The sequence below is a fragment of the Pristiophorus japonicus genome, chromosome 13, assembly GCF_044704955.1.
Source record: "Pristiophorus japonicus isolate sPriJap1 chromosome 13, sPriJap1.hap1, whole genome shotgun sequence".
Classification (NCBI taxonomy): domain Eukaryota; kingdom Metazoa; phylum Chordata; class Chondrichthyes; family Pristiophoridae; genus Pristiophorus; species Pristiophorus japonicus.
The window spans coordinates 53,012,446-53,035,934 of record NC_091989.1 but is presented as its reverse complement, the minus strand read 5'-3'; the positions used below and the strand labels follow the sequence as shown (position 1 = coordinate 53,035,934).

Here is a 23,489-nt window from a genome sequence, read left to right as displayed (position 1 = left end):
ACAGCAGGCAGTTAAGAAAGCAAATGGCATGTTGGCCTTCATAGCGAGGGGATTTGAGTACAGGGACAGGAAGGTGTTACTACAGTTGTACAGGGCCTTGGTGAGGCCACACCTGGAGTATTGTGTACAGTTTAGGTCTCCTAACTTGAGGAAGGACATTCTTGCTATTGAGGGAGTGCAGCGAAGGTTCACCAAACTGATTCCCGGGATGGCGGGACTGACATATCAAGAAAGACTGGATTAACTGGGCTTGTATTCACTGGAGTTCAGAAGAATGAGAGGGGATCTCATAGAAACTTTTAAAATTCTGACGGGTTAGATGCAGGAAGAATGTTCCCAATGTTGGGGAAGTCCAGAACCAGGGGTCACAGTCTAAGGATAAGGGATAAGCCATTTAGGACCGAGATGAGGAGAAACTACTTCACCCAGAGAGTGGTGAACCTGTGGAATTCTCTACCACAGAAAGTTGTTGAGGCCAATTCACTAAATATATTCAAAAATAGTTAGATGTAGTCCTTACTACAAGGGGTATGGCGAGAAAGCAGGAATGGGGTACTGAAGTTGCATGTTCAGCCATGAACTCATTGAATGGCGGTGCAGGCTTGAAGGGCTGAATGTCCTACTCCTGCACCTATTTTCTATGATTCCATGCATCATGTTAACTTTTTGGATGCTTTGTCAATGTTCAGGCCTCATTTATAACCAGCAGCCCCTGCTCCCCACGACAGGCGGGAGAGGTTCTGTGAGTCTTAAAATATCAGGATCGGGCAACCAGACCCTGTAATAGGAAGGTGGAGGCCTAATTAACATATCAAAGTTATGGCCTGATGACATCATCGGCGTCGTGACTTAAATTTAACAGCTTTCCCATTGCCGGGCACCATCCCCGGGTCCCTGGCTGCAGTCTCTTACCGCTTGTGATCCCTCACCCACCAGCCAGACTGTCAACATGCTAATGAGGCCACGGCTAATATCGGCAGGGCCTCCATGTACCCGGCCTTGACGGGTTCTTTGGCTAATTTCAGCCTGGCCCCTACCCTTCCTGGCTCCATCGCGGCCTCAGAATCTTATTCCTGTAGTTGTATATTCATTTAATATTTAAGGAGTGGTATACCTTTCTTTTAATATATGCCACTGTATCTTCTACTGTGAAAGCCATACGAGTACAGTCCGCAACCCCTTCTTTCAGCAGAATTTAAGCACTTGACGCTGAGAGAACAGAGATGTGGAAATGGGGGCAGAGCTAGTCGTGATGTAAGTACAGATTTAAAATGTACAATTTCTTGCAACTAGATGTTTTTCACTATTCATTGTACAGTTCTGTTCCAATGCAGTTAACTTTTGCTGTGTTAGTATTTCTGTTTTCTATTATGACAAGTTACTTTTTATAAACCGTGGGGTATCCTGTGTTCCATTGGATGGGTACTCCTATTCCAGGTTTGTGTACTTCCAAATGGAAATTATTTATTTGCTGTACAGTTTTTGTCTTGAGGTTTTCCTAATTGTGGATAATTACCTTCCAAAGTGTTTTTTCCCCAGAAGAGTCATTGTTAGTGTGTCCCATGGTAATCAGCAATTGATATTGCATCTATTGAAACATATGTCATTCATATAGAGGAAGAGCTGTTGTATTACTGGAGGGTTTGTTCCTTTTGACAACTTCCAAGTGTTTTGTATAAGAGGAATAGTTGATCTGTATGGAACACTGTTTGCCTTCATTATTAATAATTAAGTATCCATATTTTTGTTTCAGACTTCTCTGATTGTCACGAAGAGCTGCATCTGATCATCTTTGAGACAGAAGTTTATCATCAAGGACTGAAAATTGATTTGGAGGTGAGCTAACAGTAACATTGCAGCATCTGTCTTACAATATTTATGTTCATTTATTTTAACTTTTCTATTGCTTGCATTTCTATCAATTAACTACTTCATGTTTGTTTTAAAATAATTATTTTTGCTTGCTAACAGTCTTAAGTTATGTTCTGTTTAGCACACCTACATCTTAATGGACTTTTATGGTGAAGTTTCACATATTTGGAAAGCAGTGACAGATCGGTCCAAGTCAGCATGGATTTATGAAAGGGAAATCATGCTTGACAAATCTCCTAGAATTTTTTGAGGATGTAACTAGTAGAGTGGACAAGGGAGAACCAGTGGATGTGGTTTATTTGGACTTTCAAAAGGCTTTTGACAAGGTCCCACACAAGAGATTGGTGTGCAAAATTAAAGCACATGGTATTGGGGGTAATGTACTGACGTGGATAGAGAACTGTTGGCAGACAGGAAGCAGAGAGTCGGAAGAAACGGGTCCTTTTCAGAATGGCAGGCAGTGACCAGTGGGGTGCCGCAGGGCTCAGTGCTGGGACACCAGCTATTTACAATATACATCAGTGATTTTAGATGAGGGAATTGAATGTAATATCTCCAAGTTTGCAGATGACACTAAGCTGGGTGGCAGTGTGAGCTGTGAGGAGGATGCTAAGAGGCTGCAGGGTGACTTGGATAGGTTAGTTGAGTGGGCAAATGCATGGCAGATGCAGTATAATGTGGATAAATGTAAGGTTATTCACTTTGGTGGCAAAAACAGGAAGACAGAATATTATCTGAATGGAGACAGATTAGGAAAAGGGGAGGTGGAACGAGACTTGGGTGTCATGGAACATCAGTCATTGAAGTTTGGCATACAGGTATAGCAGGCACTGAAGAAGGCAAATGGCATGTTGGCCTTCATAGCTGGAGGATTTAAGTATAGGAGCAGGGAGGTCTTACTGCAGTTGTACAGAGCCTTGGTGAGGCCACACCTGGAATATTGTGTTCAGTTTTGGTCTCCTAATCTGTGGAAGGACGAACTTGCTAAGGACTGACATATGAGGAGAGACTGGATCAACTAGGTTTGTATCCACTGGTGTTTAGAAGAATGAGAGGGGATCTCATAGAAACATATAAAATTCTGACAGGATTGGACAGGTTAGAGGCAGGAAGAATGTTCCCGTTGCTGGGGAGTTCGAGAACCAGGGGTAAGCCATTTAGTACCGAGATGAAGAGAAACTTCTTCACTTAGAGAGAGGTTAACTTGTGGAATTCTCTACCGCAGAAAGTTGTTGAGACCAGTTCGTTAGATATATTCAAAAGGGAGTTAGATATGGCCCTTACGGTCAAAGGCATTAAGGGGTATGGAGAGAAAGCAGGAAAGGAGTACTGAGGTTGAATGATCAGCCATGATCTTATTGAATGGCGGTGCAGGCTCATAGGGCCGAATAGCCTGCTCCTGCACCTAATTTCTATGTTTCTATGGGAGTCCCTGGCCCAAGACCGCCCTAACTGGAGGAAGTTCATCTGAGAGGGCGCTGAGCACCTTGAGTCTCAACGCCGAGAGCATGCAGAAATCAAGCGCAGGCAGCGGAAAGAGCGTGCGGCAAACCAGTCCCATCCACCCTTTCCCTCATTGCCTATCTGCCCCACCTGTGACAGAGGCTATGGCTCTCGTATTTGACTGTTCAGCCACCAAAGAACTCACTTCAGGAGTGGAAGCAAGTCTTCCTCGATTCCGAGGGACTGCCTATGATGATGATGGGTACTTGTTTAGGTTATCATGTAAACTGAAACAAAAAATAAAAAGGGAAAAACTGGAAAGATTATTTAAAAGGGGATATGGGGCAATGGAATCAAAGGTATAGGCTGTATAAAAGGAATGTAAGATTTGGCTGAGACTGGCAATACACTCCCAACAGCAGAAGAATCGACGGAATATCTCGTCTAACAGATGTTAAAGGGGAAAGATGTAGGATCTGTTCTCCCCCACTCCCAAACCCACGGACATGATTGCACTGTGAAATATAAAAAGCCAAACCTCAGCACAGATCACAATGCAGTAACGGGTTAATTCAAATATTGCAACAAAACTATGGCTCATTAAGAGACTGGAAGTAACATGATCATAAGACAATGGAGTCAGAGGATTGCTATTGCCTGATGCAATTAAGAGACTGGCAGAGACATTATCATTTACAATGATACAGGATAACTGCCATCGATTAAGGTATTGAGAATGCCATCCACATAGACAATAGCATCGGACGACGGCTATTACCATAACGAATGGTTCCTGTCAAGAAGAGGGGCAGTTACACATTCATTAACTTTACCACGGAAGGGTTGCATTGTTTTAAGGGACTTACTATTTGTACGCAATTTTTTGACTGACAGGCGACAAGCTCCGCGCCCCACCAAATCATTCCATCCAAGTGGTGCCCGAAGCAGGACCTGAGGCTCCGACTCTCTCCTTCCTCTCTCACTCTCCCTCTATTCTCCCCCAGCCGGCCAGCCTGGGCCGATGGTAGGGGGAGGGGGCCGAGGGCAAGAGAGAGAGAAGTGGGGCCTTGCGATCAGTCCAACCACATTGTTGCTCCACGGGTTCTTCGACCGAGCTGCTGCTCCTCCGACCGACTGGGCCTCCCGCTGAGCCGCAAGCAGCGGGCGGGGGGGGAGGGGAGAGAGAGAAAGAGAGCTCTGTCCTCTGTCACGGCAGTCGGTGTCAGCGGCAGTCGGGAGCAGCGTCGAGGAGGTCCGTTGGTGAGGCGTATAAAAGGCACAGCAGGGAGTCCGGGGCCCAGCATCGGCGGCAGTCAGGAGCAGCGTCGAGGAGGTCCATTGGTGAGGCCGAAAAAAGGCACAGCAGGGAGTCCGGGGCCCAGCGTCGGCGGCAGTCGGGAGCAGCGTTGAGGAGGTCCGTTGGTGAGGCCGAAAAAAGGCACAGCAGGGAGTCCGGGGCCCAGCGTCGGCGGCAGTCGGGAGCAGCGTCGAGGAGGTCCGTTGGTGAAGCCTATAAAAGGCACAGCAGGGAGTCCGGGGCCCAGAGTCGGCGGCAGTCGGGAGCAGTGTCGAGGAGGTCCGTTGGTGAGGCCTATAAAAGGCACAGCAGGGAGTCCGGGGCCCAGCGTCGGCGGCAGTCAGGAGCAGCGTCGAGGAGGTCCATTGGTGAGGCCTATAAAAGGCACAGCAGGGAGTCCGGGGCCCGGCGTCGGCGGCAGTCAGGAGCAGCATCGAGGCGGTCCGTTGGTGAGGCCTATAAAAGGCACAGCAGGGAGTCCGGGCCCAGCGTCGGTGGCAGTCGGGAGCAGCGTCGAGGAGGTCCGTTGGTGAGGCCTATAAAAGGCACAGCAGGGAGTCCGGGCCCAGCGTCGGTGGCAGTCGGGAGCAGCGTCAAGGAGGTGCGTGGAGAGGCCTATAAAAGGCACAGCAGGGAGTCCGGGGCCCAGCGTCGGTGGCAGTCGGGAGCAGCGTCGAGGAGGTGCGTGGAGAGGCCTATAAAAGGCACAGCAGGGAGTCCGGGGCCCAGCGTCGGTGGCAGTCGGGAGCAGCGTCGAGGAGGTGCGTGGAGAGGCCTATAAAAGGCACAGCAGGGAGTCCGGGGCCCAGCGTCGGTGGCAGTCGGGAGCAGCGTCGATGAGGTGCATGGAGAGGCCTATAAAAGGCGTACTTGTGCAGCTACAGGGAGAAGGCAAAAAAGAAGTAGAAAGAAACAGAAAGGTGACGTCACAGCCAAGAGGATAAGTGATTGGCTGGAAATTGGTGAGTAGTTTTCTTTTTCTTTCTTTTGTATATCAGTCAGTAACTTTTAACATTGTTGTTGCCAATTTAAGTGTATCTAAGGGTTAAGTCATGGCAGGGGAGCTCGGTCATGTGATATGCTCCTCCTGTACCAGATGGGAACTCAGGGACACTTCCGGTGTCCCTGACGACTACGTGTGCGGGAAGTGTATCCGCCTCCAGCTCCTGACGGACCGCGTTGCGGAATTGGAGCTGAGGGTGGATTCACTCTGGAGCATCCACGATGTTGAGAATGACGTGAGTAGCACATGTAGCGAGTTGGTCGTACCGCAGGTGAAGGGTCCACAGCCAGCTAGGGAATGGAAGACCAGCAGGAAGAGTAGTGCAAGGAAGGTAGTGCAGGGGTCCCCTGTGGTCATCCCCCTGCAAAACAGATACACTGCTTTGAGTAATGTTGAGGGGGATGACTCATCAGAGGAGGGCAGCAGCAGCCAAGTTCATGGCACCGTGGCTGGCTCTGTTGCACAGGAGGGCAGGAAAAAGAGTGGGAGAGCGATAGTGATAGGGGATTCAATTGTAAGGGGAATAGATAGGCATTTCTGCGGCTGCAACCGAGACTCCAGGATGGTATGTTGCCTCCCTGGTGCAAGGGTCAAGGATGCCTCAGAGCGGGTGCAGGACATTCTAAAAAGGGAGGAGAACAGCCAGTTGTCGTGGTGCACATTGGTACCAACGACATAGGTAAAAAAAGGGATGAGGTCCTACGAAATGAATTTAAGGAGCTAGGATCTAAATTAAAAAGTAGGACCTCAAAAGTAGTAATCTTGGGATTGCTACCAGTGCCATGTGCTAGTCAGAGTAGGAATCGCAGGATAGCGCAGATGAATACGTGGCTTGAGCAGTGGTGCAGCAGGGAGGGATTCAAATTCCTGGGGCATTGGAACCGGTTCTGGGGGATGTGGGACCAGTACAAACCGGACGGTCTGCACCTGGGCAGGACCGGAACTAATGTCCTAGGGGGAGTGTTTGCTAGTGCTGTTGGGGAGGAGTTAAACTAATATGGCAGGGGGATGGGAACCAATGCAGGGAGACAGAGGGAAACAAAAAGGAGACAAAAGCAAAAGACAGAAAGGAGATGAGGAAAAGTGGAGGGCAGAGAAACCCAAGGCAAAGAACAAAAAGGGCCACTGCACAGCAAAATTCTAAAAGGACAAAGGGTGTTAAAAAAACAAGCCTGAAGGCTTTTTGTCTTAATGCAAGGAGTATCCGTAATAAGGTGGATGAATTAACTGTGCAAATAGATGTTAACAAATATGATGTGATTGGGATTACAGAGACGTGGCTCCAGGATGATCAGGGCTGGGAACTCAACATCCAGGGGTATTCAACATTCAGGAAGGATAGAATAAAAGGAAAAGGAGGTGGGGTAGCATTGCTGGTTAAAGAGGAGATTAATGCAATAGTTAGGAAGGACATTAGCTTGGATGATGTGGAATCTATATGGGTAGAGCTGCAGAACACCAAAGGGCAAAAAACGTTAGTGGAAGTTGTGTAGACCTCCAAACAGTCGTAGTGATGTTGGGGAGGGCATCAAACAGGAAATTAGGGGTGCATGCAATAAAGGTGCAGCAGTTATAATGGGTGACTTTAATATGCACATAGATTGGGCTAACCAAACTGGAAGCAATACGGTGGAGGAGGATTTCCTGGAGTGCATAAGGGATGGTTTTCTCGACCAATATGTCAAGGAACCAACTAGGGGGGAGGCCATCTTCGACTGGGTGTTGTGTAATGAGAGAGGATTAATTAGCAATCTCGTTGTGCGAGGCCCCTTGGGGAAGAGTGACCATAATATGGTGGAATTCTGCATTAGGATGGAGAATGAAACAGTTAATTCAGAGACCATGGTCCAGAACTTAAAGAAGGGTAACTTTGAAGGTATGAGGCGTGAATTGGCTAGGATAGATTGGTGAATGATACTTAAGGGGTTGACTGTGGATGGGCAATGGCAGACATTTAGAGACCACATGGATGAACTACAACAATTGTACATTCCTGTCTGGCGTAAAAATAAAAAAGGGAAGGTGGCTCAACCGTGGCTATCAAGGGAAATCAGGGATAGTATTAAAGCCAAGGAAGTGGCATACAAATTGGCCAGAAATAGCAGCGAACCCGGGGACTGGGAGAAATTTAGAACTCAGCAGAGGAGGCTAAAGGGTTTGATTAGAGCAGGCAAAATGGAATACGAGAAGAAGCTTGCAGGGAACATTAAGACGGATTGCAAAAGTTTCTATTGATATGTAAAGAGAAAAAGATTAGTAAAGACAAACGTAGGTCCCCTGCAGTCAGAATCAGGGGAAGTCATAACGGGGAACAAAGAAATGGCAGACCAATTGAACAAGTACTTTGGTTTGGTATTCACTAAGGAGGACACAAACAACCTTCCAGATATAAAAGGGGTCAGAGGGTCTAGTAAGGAGGAGGAACTGAGGGAAATCCTTATTAGTCGGGAAATTGTGTTGGGGAAATTGATGGGATTGAAGGCCGATAAATCCCCAGGGCCTGATGGACTGCATCCCAGAGTACTTAAGGAGATGGCTTTGGAAATAGCGGATGCATTGACAGTCATTTTCCAACATTCCATTGACTCTGGATCAGTTCCTATCGAGTGGAGGGTAGCCAATGTAACCCCACTTTTTAAAAAAGGAGCGAGAGACAAAACAGGGAATTATAGACCGGTCAGCCTGACCTCAGTAGTGGGTAAAATGATGGAATCAATTATTAAGGATGTCATAGCAGCGCATTTGGAAAGAGGTGACATGATAGGTCCAAGTCAGCATGGATTTGTGAAAGGGAAATCATGCTTGACAAATTTTCTGGAGTTTTGTCAAAGGGTATGGCGAGAAAGCAGGAATGGGGTACTGAAGTTGCATGTTCAGCCGTGGACTCGTTGAGTGGCGGTGCAGGCTGGAAGGGCCGAATGGCCTGCTCCTGCACCTATTTTCTATGTTTCTATGTCACTTCAGTGCGGGCCATTCTCCCCGCTGGGCCGCTCTCTTCATTCAAAATGCCGCTCGAACTGGTCCTGGCCAATGGATCGGAGGCAACATGTGGAGCCGGTTCCAGCCAGTGATATTTGTCCGAGGGAGAGAGACTGGGGAGAGGAGAGGAGAGAGACTGGGGAGGGGAGCAAAGAGAGGCTGGGAGCGGGGGAGAGGGGGGGAAGAGAAGAGGCGGCAGAGGCAGGGGGATAAGAGAGAAGAGAGGGGGGGGGCGGGGAGAGGGGTGCAGGGGAGAGAGAGAGAGAGAAAAGGGGAGGGGGTGGAACTCAGGGAATAACGTTCTTCCAACCCCCTACAAGGGACATCATTGGAGTGGATGATGTCCAGAAGTCACAACACTGTCACTATTCACTCCATTCCGAATAAACCTGTTGTTAACAATCCGTGCACAATGCCTGCCCCATCTATGGTGGGTGGGTAGGATGCACGTGCTGGGGTAAGGCACTTTGGCTGGGGGATGGATGTATTACGTATGCAATAACGGTACAAACTGAGTTCAGTTTAACTGGACAAGGTACAACCTTGGCTCTGCTTTATTATGGCCCAAAGTGCCTGACTCACAAAATGGCTGGTCTTTTATACCAGAGCAGCACCATATGCGTACTGCTCAGTGGCCTCCAACAATGACACCATCTGGTAGCTACAAACAGCATGTACATATATGACAGGATGTACTTGGACTGGGGTACATGACTTTGGCTGGCCCTTGCTGTCTTCTGGGTTACTCTGTCCTCTGTCGCTTCAGGAAGTCAAAATGGATTGAGTTACAATTTGCAAAGTCAGCGAGACCTTGGAATGGGTGGGTCCAGTGCTGTGAAACTTCAAGGTGTGGCTTATCCTCCAAGGGGACCAATCAGAAACAAAGGGTGGAGCATGTTGGCCATTTTGGCAGTACAAATAAACATATCCTTGTTTTAAGCAGCATGAGAACTGATCAAGTCTGTTTGGTCCTCCCTCGACCAAGTGTGAAATAAACTGGATTAAAAAGTGTTAAACATCGGATCACAGAAGGGTTGCATTGTTTTAAACAGCATGAGAACTGATCATGTCCGCTCGGTCCTGTCTAAACCAGGGTGTGTAATAAACGGAATTAACCATTGGACGATTCAACAGGAAATATGTTTGAGATATTGTAATATGGATCTTTATGTAAAAAAAGAGGACAACTCTTGAGCGTGGTTACTGCAGTCGGGAAGAAAGATGGCAATTGGTCATCTGGTCCAAGCCTACAATCAACACCAGAACAACCAGCTTTGTGGGTGATTGTAAGTTTCAGCCAAATCGTAGAGGGGTTAGTCTGAGTAATTTTGTAAGTAGCAGTAGAATCGCGGAAGGGTTTAAACTGGGATTTCGTGTCAGTTTCAGGTAACCTAGTGTAGGGGTTTTGTATTGTGGGTTTTGTGTTATTCCGGTCAAATCACAGAGGGTTTTGTACTGGAGGGAATTTTGTGAGTTCAATAAACAAACAAATCTAAGATTAACCCAAATCCTGTACTGTGTGTATTTTGTTCTTATAAATCCTGAAGTCCAAGAACTGTAGATAAGTGGGGACAGGATTGTAATCTCTTACACTACATCGGTTCCCGTTAAGCAATGCAGGTTACGTAACTCCTCGATTTCAAAATGCTCATCCTGGTATACAAATCCATCCTTGGTCTTGCCCCTCCCTATCTCTGAAATCTTTTTAAGCCTCACAACCCCACAAGATGTCTGCGCAACTCAAATTCTCGCCTCTTGAATATCCCTCATTATAACTGCTCAACCATCGGTAGCAGTGCCTTCAGCTGCTTAGGCCCTAAACTCTGGAACTCCCTCTCTAAACCTCTCTTTTCTCCTTTTAGATGCTCCTTAAAACCTACCTCTTTAACCAAGCTTTTGATCAACTGCCGTAATTTCTTCTTATGTGGCTCGGTGTCAAATTTATGTTTTGCCTTATAAAACTGCTGTGAAGCGCCTTGTGATCTTTTACTACGTTAAGGGCGCTATATAAATAAAAGTTGTTGTTGATTATAACTGCACATGTGCAGTGGCCAGAGGTTGCTGTTCATTTAAATAACGGTAAGTGCTGATAGCATCACCATTATTTTTACTGCAAAATCCAGATCTAAGATTTGTATTATATCACTGTATTATGCCTAATTATTTATTGTTTATTGATCAGTCGACGTATTTACTGAGGCGTATGAAAGCATAAGCCTCACGCTAAACATCAGTAAGACAAAGGTCCTCCACCAGCCTGTCCTCACCGCACAGCACTGCCCCCCAGTCATCAAGATCCACGGCGCGACTCTGGACATTGTGGACCACTTCCCTTATCTCGGGAGCCTCCTATCAACAAGAGCAGGCATTGACGACGAGATCCAACACTGCCGTCAGTGCAGCCGCCGGCCACCTGAGAAAAAGACTGTTTGAAGATCAGGCCCTCAAAGCTGCCACTAAGCTCATGGTCTACACGGCTGTAGTAATACCCGCCCTCCTGTATGGCTCAGAAACATGGACCATGTACAGTAGACATCTCAAGTCGCTGGAGAAATACCACCAACGATGTTTCCGCAAGATCCTACAAATCCTCTGGGAGGACAGGCGCACCAAAGTTAGCGTCCTCGACTAGGCCAACATCCCCAGCATTGAGGCACTGACCACACTTGATCAACTCCGCTGGGCAGGCCACATAGTTAGCATGCCAGACACGAGACTCCCAAAGCAAGCGCTCTACTCGGAACTCCTTCACGGCAAACGAGCCAAACGTGGGCAGCGGAAACGTTACAAGGACACCCTCAAAGCCTCCCTGATAAAGTGCAACATCCCCATTGACACTTGGGAGTCCCTGACCAAAGACCGCCTAAGTAGAGGAAGTGCGTCCGAGAGGACGCTGAGCACCTCGAGTCTCTTCGTCAAGAGCATGCAGAAATCAAGCGCAGGCAGCGGAAAGAGCGTGCGGCAAACCAGTCCCATCCCCCCTTCCCTCAAGGACTATCTGTCCCACCTGTGACAGAGACTGTGGTTCTCATATTCGACTGTACAGCCACCTAAGAACTCATTAAGAGTGGAAGCAAGTCTTCCTCGATTCTGAGGTACTGCCTATGATGATGATGAATCATATTTATATTGCCTGAATATTTTATGTTCCATCTGGTAACATTGGGACAACACAGTGTCACCCCAAAAGGCTCAACAATAAAGGCTCATTGCAAACATTGGAATTAATGTCGACTGCTAGAAAAACAATGGGCTGAGATTTACACTAGATGGTGCTCTTGTGTGTGCAGTGAGAGAAGTGACACTGAGATATAAGATAAGTATTTCAATACAATGAGGTTTTTAAAAAAATGACTAATCCTTATGGGGTGGAGTTTCTGCTTTGGGCGCAATCGGGCCCAAAAATGCACTTGAAATGGCGCTGGTTAGGTTAGGCTTCAAGGTTCTACTAAATTAATTTGCATAATCACAAATATTAAATCTGCCATGAACCAGCGCAATTGGGCAGCGTAATAGAACCTAATTCTTTCCTTTCCATTGGAAAGTATTCCTTGATGTATTCAAGAGTGGTGACCTGGTGCAGTTTTATTAACACAACTGAAAATGGGATTATCACCAAAGATAAACATTTTTAATAAAGATGTCCAGTCCTCTACCTGTGAGTAACCCGATTTAAAATCACTGTACATACTTTAAACAACTATAGTGAACCATTCAATAATTTCATTGGTGTTCATTGGGAATGGTAGCATAGTGGTAATGTTACTGGACTCGTAATCCAGAGACCAGAGTTCAAATCCTACCACTACAGCTGGGAATTTAAATTCAGTTCATTAAATAAATCTGCAATTAAAAAGCTAGCATCACTAATGGTAAACATGAATCTATCGGGCTCTTGTTTAAAAACCCATCTGGTTCACTAATGGTAAATTCCTTTAGGGAAGTAGGGAAGGAAATCTACTGCCCTTACAAAGTCTACCCTATATGTGACTCCAGACCCACAGCAATGTAGTTGAATCTTAACTGTCCTCTGAAATGGCCGAGCAAGCCATTTAATTGTAAAAAAATGCTATGAGGAACAGTAAGAATAAAACTGGACAATCGACCTTGGCACCAGCTGCGGACAAAACAACAGCACACCCAGCCCAGTCGACCCTGCAAAGTCATCCTTACCAACATCTGGGGACTTGTGCCAAAATAGGGAGAGCTGTCAAACAACAGACTAACAGAATCATATATCCCAGACTCATCCATCACAATCCTTGGGTCTGTCATGCCAATGGGACAGAACATACCACTAGGGGTGGTGGCAGTGGTATACAGTCAGGAGGGAGTGATCCTGGGAGTCCTCAACATTGACTCTGGACTCTATGCTGTCTCATGGCTTTACGTCAAGCATGGGCAAGGAAACCTACTGCTGATTACCACATACTGCCCTCCCTCAGCTGATGAATCAGTACTCCTCCATGTTGAACACCACTTGGAATAAGCACTGAGAGAAGTAAGGATACAGAATGTACTCCTGGGTGGGGAACTTCAATGTTCTTAAACAAGAGGTGCTCAGTAGCATCACTACTGACCGAGTCCTGATGCATAGTTGCCAGACTGGGTCTGCAGCACGTGAACATAAGAACATAACAAATAGGAGCAGGAGTAGTTCATTTGGCCCCTCGAGCTTGCTCCGCCATTCAATAAGATCATGGCTGATCTGGTCATGGACTCAGCTCCACTTCCCTGCCCACTCCCCATTAATCCTTTACTCCCTTATCGTTCAAAAATCTGTCCATCTCCACCTTAAATATATTCAATGACCCAGCCTCCACAGCTCTTTGGGACAGAGAATTCCATAGATTTGCAAGACTCAGAGAAGAAATTTCTCCTCATGTCCATTTTAAATGGGTGGCCCCTTATTCTGAGACTATGTCCCCTAGTTTTAGTTTCCCCTGAGTGGAAATATCCTCTCTGCATCCACCTTGTCAAGCCCCCTCATTGTCTTATCTGTTTCAATAAGATCACCTCTCATTCTTCTGAACTCCAGTGTGTATAGGTTCAATCGACTCAACCTATCTTCATAAGTTAACCCTCTCATCTCTGGAATCAACCTAGTGAACCTTCTCTGAACAGCCTCCAATGCAAGTATATCCTTCCTTAAAAACAGAGACCAAAACTGTACATAGTACTCCAGGTGTGGCCTCATCAATACGCTGTACAGTTGTAGCAGGACTTCTCTACTTTTATACTCTATCCCCCTTGCAGTAAAGGCCAACATTCCATTTGCCTTCCTGATTACTTGCTGTACCTGCATACTAACTTTTTGTGTTTCATGCACAAGGACCCTGAGGTCTCTCTGTACTGCAGCACTTTGCATTTTTTCTCCATTTAAATTATAATTTGCTTTTCTATGATTTCTGCCAAAATGGATAACCTCACATTTTCTCTCATTATACTCCATCTGCCAAATTGTCGCCCACTCATTTAGCCTTTCTATGTCTCTTTGCAGATTTTTTGTGTCCTCCTCACAATTTGCTTTCCCATCCATCTTTGTATCATCAGCAAACTTGGCTATATTACACTCGGTCCTTTCATCCAAGTCATTAATATAGATTGTAAATAGTTGAGGGACCCAGCATCGACCGATCCCTGCTGCACCCCACCAGTCACTATTTGCCAACCGGAAAATAACCCATTTATCCCGACTCTGTTTTCTGTTAGTTAGTCAATCCTCGATCCATGCTAATATATTACCCCCAACCCCATGAGCCTTTATCTTGTGCAGTAACCTTTTATGTGGCACCTTATCGAATGCCTTCTGGAAATCCAAAAACACATCCACTGGTTCCCCCTTATCCACCCTGCTCCTTACATCCTTAAAGAATTCCAGCAAATTTATCAAACATGATTTCCCTTTCATAAAACCACGCTGACTCTGCTTGATTGAATCATGCTTTTCCAAATGTCCCATGACTGCTTCCTTAATAATGGACTCCAGCATTTTCCCAACGACAGATGTTAGGCTAACTGGTCTATAGTTTCCTGCTTTTTGTCTGCCTCCTTTTTTTAAATAGGGGCGTTACATTTGTGGTTTTCCAATCCGCTGGGACCTCTCCAGAATCCAGGGAATTTTGGTAAATTACAACCAATGCATCCACTATCTCTGCAGCTACTTCTCTTAAGATTGTTGGATGTAAGGCATCAGGTCCAGGTGACTTGTATGCCTTTAGTCTCATTATTTTACCTAGTACTATCTCATTAGTGATAGTGATTGCATTAAGTTCCTCCCTACCTATAGCCCCTTGATTATCCACTATTGGGATGTTTTTAGTGTTTTCTACCGTGAAGACCGATACAAAATATTTGTTCAACATCTCTGCCATTTCCCTGTTCTCCATTATTAATTCCCCAGCCTCATCCTCCAAGGGACCAGCATTTACTTCAGCCACTCTTTTCCTTTTTATGGGCCCAAGTTTCGGACGCCCGTTTTTCGCAGCCGAAAGTGCACCAAAAAAATACCTGCACATTCTCCGGCTCCCTGCAGGTCCTTTGCAGCTCGGCGCGACGCAGCACGAGCTGTGAGGGGCGGAGCCAGGTCCCTGCGCTGAAATCAATGCCGGGACCTCTGCACAGGCGCGCTACAGTGGGCGTGAATGTGCAGTAGCTTCAGGCGCCCGAAACTGTGTGGGAGGGGTCCAAAGCACGCAGCCCCTAGCCCTGGCCAAATGGCCTCACTGGGGCTGCGAGGATCAGGCTGCACCTCCCTGGTCCAGCTCCTGCTCTGGCTCCAGCTGCTCTCTCAACCCCCCACCCCCGCCAGCTCCCGCTCCGACCCCCCCCAGCTCCCACGCCCCCCCCCCCGCCCCAGCTCCCGCTCAGCCCCCCCCCCCAGCTCCCGCTCCACTCCCCCCCCCCGACGACCCCCCACCCCCTCCCCAGCTCCCACTCCGACGACCCCCCCCCCCCAGCTCCGGTGACCCCCCCCACCCCGCTCCGGCTTCCCCCAGCCACCTACCTTGCTAGGTAAAAGTCTTGGGCCTGGCTTCTTCATGTCAGCCGGGCCCGTTCAGCCTCCTTCCTCTGCTCTCCCCCTCCACCTCCCTCCCTCTCTCTCTCTCCCCCTCCCTCCCTCTCTCCCTCTCCTCTCCCCCTCCCTCTCCTCTCCTCTCCCCCTCCCCCTCCCTCTCCTCTCCTCTCCCCCTCCCTCTCCTCTCCCCCTCCCCCTCTCTCTCCTCTCCCCCCCCTCACCCCCTCTCTCTCCCTCCCCTCGCCCTCCCTCTCCCTTCTCCTCCCTCTCCTCCCCCCTCCCTCCCCCCTCGCTGCCATAAACACATAGACACTGACGGACAGAGAGCGAGACACTGACACTGAGTGAGAGAGACACACACAGACAGATAGAGAGAAAGAGAGACACACACACACTGGGGAGGCCCCGTCCCAGCATGCTGTTGGAGGGCTCCCGGTGCTGCAGTCAGTGAGTAGAATTTTTTTTATTTATTGATTTTTTAATTTTTTTTATTTTTTATTAATTTTTTTTGATTGATTTATTGGTTGATTTATTGATGTATTTATCATTTATTATTGATGATGGCTCTTTATTTGTAAAACTGTGTTTAATGTTTGTAAACTTCCCTTTAAACCCCCCCCCTCCCCCATTCCCTACGCCTGATTTGTAACCTACGCCTAATTTTCTAAGTGTAGGCAAGGTTTTTCTGAGCGTACAAAAATCTACACTTAGTCCATTCTAAGTTAGTTTAGAGTAAGTTTTCACTGCCTAAATTTTCAAAACGGGTGTAAGTGACCGGACATGCCCCCTTTTGAAAAAAGAAATCTGTTCCAAACTGAAACTTCTAACTGACTAGAACTGGAGCAAACTAATTGCCGAGAATTGCAATTTCTAAGATACTCCATTCTAAACCAGCTGCTCCAAAAAAACAGGAGCAACTCAGGCCGAAACTTGGCCCCTATGTACCTGTACAAACTCTTACTATCTGTTTTTATATTTCATGCTAGTTTACTTTCATAATCTATCTTCCCTCTCAATCATTTTTTTAGTCATTCTCTGTTGGCTTTTAAAAATTTCCCAATCCTCTGTCCTCCCACAAGTCTTGGCCACATTGTATGCCTTTGTTTTCAATTTGATACCCTCCCTTATTTCCTTAGTTAGCCACGGATGATTATCCCTTCTCTTACAGCCTTTCCTTCTCATTGGGATATATTTTTGTTGCAAGTTATGAAATATCTCCTTAAATGTCTGCCACTGCTCATCAACTGTCCTATATTTTAGTCTATTTTCCCAGTCTACTTTAGCCAACTTTGCCCTCATACCTTTGAAGTCCCCTTTATTTAAGCTTTATTATCGGGGTCTTCTTGCTGCCCTTCATTCTCCTGATCTAGATGAACAACATCTGGACTGACAGCTTCCTGATTGAGAACCAACTTTTTCTCCCTCTAACTGAATTTGAAATTCAACCATATTATGGTCACTCATTCCTGAAGGATCTTTTACTACGAGATCAATTTTTAATCCTGCCTCATTACACAGTACTAGATCTAAGATAGCCTGCTCCCTGGTTGGTTCCGCAACGTACTGTTCAAGGAAACTATCCTGGATAAACTCTATGAACTCCTCAAGGCTACCCTGGCCAATTTGCTTTGTCCAAGCAATATGAAGGTTAAAATCAAGGTGATGAGAGAACCAAAACGAGGGAAAAACTTACTTGGCCTCGTCCTCACCAATCTACCTGTGGCAGGCTGAGGGGTGACCTAATAGAAGTCTTTAAAATTATGAAAGGATAGAGTGGATACAGAGAGAATGTTTCCACTTGTGGGGAAGAGCATAATTAGAGGCGATCAAATATAAGATAGTCACCAAGAAATCCAATAAGGAATTCAGAAGAAATTTATTTTCCCACCAAAGAGTGGTGAAAATGTGGAACTCGCAGGGAGTGGTTGAAGTGAATAGTATAGATGCATTTAAGGGGAGGCTAAGCAAGCATATGAGGGAGAAAGAAACAGAGGGTTATGCTGATGTCCGAGGAAAGACAGGAGGAGGCTCGAGTGGAGCATAAACACTAGCATGGACTGGTTGGGCTGGATGGCCTATTTCTATGCCGTATATCCTAAGCAGATGCATCTGACCATGACAGCATTGGTAACACCCTCCATCATGTTATGTGGCACTACCACCATGCTAAATGGGATAAATTCACAACAGATCTAAAAGCTCAAAACTGGGCATCAATGAGCAGCAACAGAATTGTACTCCACCACAATCTGTAACCGCATGGCCCGGCAAAGCCCTCTCTACCATTACCAGTAAGCTGGAAGACCAACCCTGCTTCAATAAGGACTGCAGAGGAGCATGCCAGGAGCAGCACCAGGGGTACCTAAAAATGAGGTGCCAACCTGGGGAAGCTGTAACACAGGACAACATGCATGCTAAACAGCAGAAGCAACATGCTAAGCGCCCCCACAATTAACGGATCAGATCAAAGCTCTGCAGTCCTACCACATCCAGTCGTGAATAGTGGTGGACCATAACTGGAGGAGGAGGCTCCATGAATATCCCCATCCTCAATGATGGCGGAGCCCAGCACGTGAACGCAAAAGACAAGGCTGAAGCGTTTGCAACCATCTTCAGCCAGAAGTGCCGAGTGGATGATCCATATTGGAATCCTCCAGAGGTCCCCACCTTCACAGAAGCCAGTCTTCAGCCAATTCGATTCAATCCACGTGATGTGATGAAACGACTGAACGCACGGGATACAGAAAAGGCTATGGCCACCGACAACATCCCGGCTATTGTGCTGAAGACTTGTGCTCCAGAACTAGACGCGCCTCTAGCCAAGCTGTTTCAGTACAGCTACAACACTGTCATCTAGCCGACAATATGGAAAACGGCCCAGGTATGTCCTGTTCACAAAAAGCAGGACAAATCCAATCCAGCAACTACCACCCCATCAGTCTACTTCCGCCAGGTCCACTCGGCTCATTACAGCCTTGGTCCAAATATGGACAAAAGAGCTGAATTCCAGAGGTGACACGAGAGTGACTGCCCTTGAAATCAAGGCAGCATTTGCTGAGTGTGGCATCAGCAAGCCCTAGTAAAACTGAAGTCAATGGGAATCAAGGGGAAAGCTCTCCACTGGTTGGAGTCAAACCTAGCACCGGACATCACTGCAGGAGTTCCTCAGGGCAGTGTCCTAGGCCCAACATCTTCAGCTGCTTCATCAATGACCATCCCTCCATCATAAGTTCAGAGGTGGGGATGTTCGCTGATAACTGTACGGTTCAGTGGCATTCGCAACTCCTCAGATAATGGAGCAGTCCATGCCCACATACAGCAAGACATGGATAACATTCAGGCTTAGGCTGAGTGGCAAGTAACATTCGAGCCAAACAAGTGGCAAGCAATGCCAATCTCCAACAAGCGAGAGTCAAACCACCGCTCATTCACATTCATCGGCATTACCATTGCCGAATCCCCCACCATCAAAATCCTGGAAGTCGCCATTGACCAGAAACTTAACTGGACCGGCCACATAAATACTGTGGCAACAAGAGCAGGTCAGAGGCTGCGGTATTCTGCGGCGACTGTCTCACCTCCTGACTCCCCAAAGCCTTTGCACCATCTACAAGGCACAAGTCAGGAGTGATGGAATACTCTGCACTTACCTGGATGAGTGCAGCTCCAACTACACTGAAGAAGCTCAACACCATCCAGTACAAAGCGGCCCGCTTGATTAGCACCCCATCCACCACCTTAAAACGTCCACTCCCCCCACCATCGGCGTACCATGGCTGCAGTGCGTACCAACAACAAGATGCACTGCAGCAACTACCCAAGGCTTCTGCGACAGCACCTCCCAAACCCGTGACCTCTACCATCTAGGATAGGGGCAGCAGACGCATGGGAACACCACCACTTTCACGTTCCCCTCCAAGTCACACACCATCCTGACTTGGAAGTATATCGCCATTTCTTCATCGTCGCCAGGTCAAAATCCTGGAACTCACGGTCTAACAGCACTGTGGAAGCACCTTCACCACACGGACTGCAGCGATTTAAGGCAGCGGCTCGCCATCAATTTACCCTCAGCTTCCTCTATTCCAAAGAAAACAAACCCAGCCTATCCAATCTTTCTTCAAAGCTAAAATTCTCCAGTCCAGGCAACAAACTTGTAAATCTCCTCTCTATCCTTTCACGTGCAATTACATCTATCCTGTAATGTGATGACCAGAACTGCCCGTAGTACTCTAGCTGTGGCCTAATTAGTGTTTTATACTGTGTCAAGCATAACCTCCCTACTCTTATATTCTATGCCTCGGCTAATAAAAGCAAGTATTCCGTATGCCTTCTTAACCACCTTACCTACCTGGCCTGCTACTTTCAGGGATCTGTGGACCTGCACTCCAAGGTCCCTTCTCAGTGTCCTACCATTTAATGTGTATTCCCTTGCCGTGTTAGCCCTCTGCATTTTGCACCAGTCATGACCAATCACTATTAGTTAAATTGCACCAATTTCCTAGCTGCCAAGTAGACGACATGCATCTATTCAGTTAATAATAGAGCACTGGGGGGAAAGATTAGGAAGGCTGACAGACTGCATATCCACCAGCCCATTTTACAATACATTGAAAGCATGTTCAAAATTTTAGGGGGAGGGGGAAAAAAACATTGACTGGCGGTCATCATCATCTCAACACAAGTCAGTAGCAACTCTGGAAAAATGGGAAAGCTGACAGCTGAGATTGCAATACAAGGTTACCAAGACTGAACAACCATGACTGGCAGGCCGGCCAACACTCAGCCAAGTGGAGCAGACAACCACTATGGCCCGCTTTAATTAATGTCAGCAGGGCTATGAGCAGCATCTCCTTCCGAATGATGATACTCTCTGTGCCTCCCCGGGACTGACGGGGCGTCGAATACCACCGCGAGCGCACGCTTCCCGGAGCAGAAGCCGGATTTACCATAAAGCACCTCCTCACAACCACCTCGCTCCGGCTCTTTATACCCCACCACCCCCGGGGGCTCTGACTGGGAGCAGACACTGCGCACGCGTTGGCAGCCCGGCCGCCGCTCAACGGAAACAGCTCGCGCCGCTAACCCGCCCGCGCGCCGCCATTTATCAGAGCGCACGTTGTTCCATGAGAATCGTAGCGTTCCTCCGCGCGCCTTTTAATAACCCCTTATTAAATGTTAATTCCACAAATCTGGCAGCAGCGGGTTCAGGGACTTTGAAATTATTGGCAGTTTTGAAAGGCTTTCACGATCATAGCGGTTTGCGAGTCAACGTTTCTTAACTGTCACGCTGGCCCATCGATCTTGGCAATATTCCTTACACTTGATTAAAAGTGGGGGCATGAGCATTATTTTGGGTGCTCATCTGTCATAGTCTGTCAAACGTTATACCGGCCAAAACATACAGCAGGAGAATTGTGTTCGCATGAACCCGCCCGTTATAAGCAATGGACTGCATGTAAGAGAGACAGGCTTGCATACACAGGTCAGCAGGCAGTCACAATTTGCCGGGAGACTTACCCGCTCTCTTCTATTTGAACCTTCTAAACAGGAGCACGAACACTATCCTGAATCTGATGGGATCCTTTAAATATGCAGATTGGGGTTTGTTGGCATCATGGGGCCTCCACTGCAATTTTAACTGGTGGTCCAAGCAGGTAAGTTTTTAAACAGTATATTACTTTAGTTCTACAAGGAAAGTTTAGGCCTCCCGAGTTCCCATCCATTTCTTTAGCTCTGACCAATAGGCACCTGCCACCCGACACTTTACTCGCGCCCACGGGCCAGCTGCTGTTTACTGCTGGTTTCAGGCGGGCAGCTGACCGGGGACATTACCTCAGCCCCCGCCCGCCAGACTCCCAGTCTGTAATATCTGTAAGCTTGAATTGTTTGTAGCTCCACTCTGTGGATGTGGACATGTTGTGTACTGCAACTGCATAGTTAATAATAAACAGAACCAGGCAGATTTCCGGAGGCTTCCGAGAGAGCTGCCTGCCATGTAGGAAGCTGTGTGTGCTTGTGCTCTGTGAATATATCACATTTGGCAGCGAGATGGGATTTTTTTCGGATGATTTAAAGCTTAAATTTTGTTGGTGAAGGATTCAGCCAGCCGACAGAGAGACTTTGGAAGTTTCTGTCTTTGGAAAAAGCTACAAAATCCGAGGTAAAATACAGCACGCGGTGTGAACAGCTAGAGATTAAAATGGCAGGTGTAATCGGACATTTGGGGGAATATAGACACAACCGGGAATGTTTTAAAGCACATGTGGATCGGCTAAAAATGTATTTCACTGCAAATAACATAATCGAAGTTCCAGACAAGGCAGTCCAGAACCGGGCTGTGTTGGAATATAAGAAAGCGATCTTCTTATCAATTGCGGGTCTGGCATTATACAAAACCCTTGTAAATCTGCTTGTGCCTGACGAGCCAAAGGACACAATGCTTAAAGAGATTTTAACAAAGTTGGAGGAGCACTATAACCCCAAACCATTAGAAATTGATGAAAGCTATCGTTTCGGGATTTGGAATCAGAAGGCTGAAGTAAATATCAGTGATTGCATTGTAGCATTAAAAAAGCTATCGATGCACTGTAATTTTGGAAACTTTCAAAACCGAGCATTACGGGATCGTTTTGTTTGTGGGGTGAAAAATAATGCGATCAGAAGGAAGTTATTGATGACGCATGACTTGACTTTTGAGATTGCTTGTCAGACAGCGAGGTCAATGGGCATGGCCGAACAATATTCCCGAGAATTAAATAATAATTACGGTCGTCAGTCAACCGAGGTAAATCACCTGCAGGTTCAAAGTAAAAGAAGATGGGGGCCCAAAGTCTCAGAAACTGGAAATTCTAACAGAGCGTCGAAGTCGTGCTATAGGTGCCTGGGACAACACATTGCTCAAAGTTGCCCATATGTGAAGGCAGAGTGTTTCTTCTGCAGAAAGACTGGGCATCTTGTGAAGGCATGCCGACTGAAGTGTAAACCAGCTTTGAAAGCTATGAGTCCAGCATTCAAAGCTATGAGTAGAAATCCCAAGAGACTACATAGCATGGAAGAACAACAACAAGACGAGGAGATGTTAGAGTTACACGTCACCAGGAGCACGAGATTAACGGACAACGATTCGGAAAGCATCAAAATCCACATTGATGTTGCGGGATTCAAGATACCAATGGAAATTAACACAGGTGCGTCCATGAGTGTAGTACCGGAGTTGCTGTACCTCGACAAATTGAGTGATTTCCAACTGGAGAAATCCAAGATAGAGCTGCGAGGCTACTCGGGAGAGAAAATTCCTGTGGTAGGTCGTATCACCGTACTGGTGAAATATAAAGATCAATTTCAGAACTTGCCTCTAATAGTAGTGAAAGGAGACAAATCTGCCTTACTAGGAAGAAATTGGTTGAGCTCACTGAAGCTGGATTTGAGTAAGATTTTCTGTGTGGAAGCGAGATTTTCATCAACGGATGAGATTATCAAGAAGTATCCGAAGGTGTTCTGCGAAATGGGCAGTCCGATCCAAGGCTTCAAGGCGAGTGCCAGGGTACAGAAGGACGCTAGATCAGTTTACTACAAGCCATGTTCCGTACTACATGCACTCAAGGAGAAAGTTGAGCAAGAACTCAAAAGACTAGAGACTGAGAACATTATTTGTAAGATAGATCGATGTAATTGAGCTACACCCATTGTTGTTGTACTTAAGTCCGATGGTAAGGTAAGATTGTGTGGTGAGTATAAAGTAACCGTAAACCAGGTTCTAGAGGGTAATGTCCCCAATACATTGCCGAATATAGAAGATTTGTTCACAACACTGACAGGTGGTCAGATCTTCTCAAAACTGGATCTTACGAATGCCTACTTACAGCTTGAACTAG

The 23,489-nt window shown here is 46.9% G+C and overlaps 1 long non-coding RNA gene across 1 annotated transcript in view; it reads right to left on the bottom strand.

The window, feature by feature from the left end:
• The window catches only part of LOC139278570 (uncharacterized), a 320,976-nt gene extending 299,504 nt beyond the window's left edge, over positions 1-21,472 (bottom strand). The window contains exon 1 of the long non-coding RNA XR_011596304.1: positions 21,133-21,472. This is a non-coding gene — a long non-coding RNA (uncharacterized lncRNA). The remainder of the gene's footprint in view (positions 1-21,132) is intronic.
• Between the last annotated feature and the right edge of the window lie 2,017 nt (positions 21,473-23,489).